Raw genomic sequence first — 2,607 nt, 5'->3', positions numbered from 1 at the left:
ATAATGAGAGTGCAATTTGCTTGGCAGATAATCCTATTCAACACAACCGCACTAAGCACATAGACATCCGGCATCACTTTTTGAGAGACCACCAGCAAAGGGGAGATATCGATATTTATCATATTAACACCGGAACCAGCTAGCCGATATCTTCACCAAGCCTTTAGATAAGAAAAGGTTTTGCAGGTTGCGTAGTGAGCTAAATGTCTTAGATTCGCGTAACTTGGATTGATCTATAGCATACATGTGTTCTATGCTTTAGATCATGTTACTTTAAGCATTACTGTCTTTAATTGGTTATTTTTTGTGCTCAAGTTGTACGAGTCATCCCCGGACCTCACAAGTCCCTATGCAAATGATGCACATGTTTAGGGGGGAGGATATTGTGGGGGACAGATATCCCCCGGGTCCACTAGAAGGCTAGAAGACCTCGCGAAAGGCCTTGGGTCCTTTGTTTCGCAAGGCCATCCCTTCGCGGGCCTGGGGAGGAATGTCTGGCAGAATGGATCGGTGCAAGATTGGATCAACTCGAGCCCAGGCGGCCCAATGAATTCAAGCATTATCCACAGCAGTGATCTGATTCTCCTGCGCTACGGCCTCAGGCGTTGGAGCTAAATGATGATAAGTCGGCAGAATAATAGGAAGATAAGCTAGTCGGTTCACTATTACTTAGGCGCACGTTGTTATCATATCCGCATGTAACGCTCCACGACCGAGTATATAAGGCCTAGGGGGCACCCCCTCGAACACAACTCACTCATTAGCCATCTACTCAGCTCTCTAGCATCTCTGGTACTAGAGAACTCCCCTGTAACCCACCACATAAAAGACCCACACCAGGACATAGGGTGATACGCATCTCAAAGCGGCCCGAACCTATACAAGATTGTCTACTGTCTCTCGTGCATCTGGCACGAACCATCGAGCTATAGTCAGTAACACCGTCCTACTCCAAAAAGCACCTCGGGGGGCAAACCTGGGTGCGCGGTCGGACCCAAAACACTGACAGCTGGCGCGCCAGGTAGGGGGTGTGTCACTGATCCAAGCTAGCTCAATGGCCTTCACTTTCCAGCACAAGATCGTCCTCCACCCTGGATCCGTGTTCTGCTTCGGGACCATCTCATCCGTGGCAGACGAAGAAGGAACTCTACATCGCATCGCGGATCCACCAGAAAGAAAACCTTCCTCGGCGATCTCCGGGAAAGCCGGAGCGAAGCAGGAAAAAGCGCAACCTCCAGCGCTCCGAGCGAAAACTACCTCCTGCAAGCCAAGAGCAGAAGATCCATCTACCCGGAGAACCCCGCTGTCCACCTCCTTTACGGAAAAATGGACACGGGTCACAAGGAAAAAGGAAGCAAACAAGGTGAAGGCTCGTCAAGCTGCTCTTCTGGTACCTCTGTCCTCAAAGGAGAACAGAAAGAAGCTTGTCACTACGACGGTTCCATTCTACCCCAACGTCCTCTTCATCGGGGGAAGAGTGGAATCGACCCCCGTCTCCGACGATGAACCAACCGTGCCGGGGGAGGAACCTCTTCAGCGGGAATCTCGCCGACGAAGGAACCGGCGCCGAAATATCCGGCGACATCATGAAGCCGGAGAGCGGGACCCGGCGCAGCTTGTGTCACGCGATGAGATCTTGGAGGTGGGAGAAACTCCAGAAGAACGGGTCTTCAGGGAAAGAAGGAATTCCCAACGACGTGATCGTCAGCAAGCTCAAGAGCAGGCCGAACAGGAGGCGAGACAACGCAGAGAGAACCCTCTTCTCGGATGAAACCTGAACCCCGACTTCGCCCGAGCCATGAACACACCGAGCGAGGTCAGTGGAGTGTTGGCTCAGATAGCCGATGGCCTCCCTCGGACTCCGGACGCTGAGGGATATCGGCGGCTACTCACTCGGGCAGCTAATCACCTTCTGCCTCTCGCTCATCCTCCGAGTGATCTACGACACGCCATCAACAGTCGGCAGGACGCACAGAGCTCCATCAATGCTTCGCGCGAACGACGACATGAAAACGAGATTCGGCGTCGAGAAGAGTATGATCGGGATCACGGCATCCCTGCGCGAAGCCAGGCCACCAGAGTTGAGTCGGCAACAGCTTCAACCGGCGGCATGACCCAGGGACGGTCGAGGCACCACATCGACAGCTCCCCTCCCCAGGACCGACATCATCATCGTCGACAGGAGGACACATGTGGAGTATCGGCGCTCACTCCACGTCTCAGGGCCATTCAGTGGCCCCTAACTTCAAAGTCTCCAACGTCGATAAGTACGAGCCTAAGCAGGACCCGGGAGGCTGGTTGGCCGTCTATACCACCGCTGCCCGAGCCGCTGGGGCAACTGAAGATGTGATGACTGCATACTTGCCCATCATCCTTGGGCAAGATGCATTGCAATGGCTACGACACCTACCCCAACACTACATCGACGACTGGAGCGACTTCAGTCGGTGCTTCATCGCCAACTTCCAATCTCTCTCCGACAAGCCGGCGCAGCCATGGGACCTCAAATCCATCAGGCGCCGAGGGGATGAGACTCTCCGGTCGTACCTCAAAAGGTTTTAGACCATGAGAAATCGTATCCCCGAGGTTGCGGAAGTAGCAGTGATC

Source organism: Zea mays, chromosome 9 (genome assembly GCF_902167145.1).
Source record: "Zea mays cultivar B73 chromosome 9, Zm-B73-REFERENCE-NAM-5.0, whole genome shotgun sequence".
In the NCBI taxonomy this organism is placed as follows: domain Eukaryota; kingdom Viridiplantae; phylum Streptophyta; class Magnoliopsida; order Poales; family Poaceae; genus Zea; species Zea mays.
The sequence above is the reverse complement of the archived record's forward strand: the minus strand, read 5'-3'. Positions refer to the sequence as shown.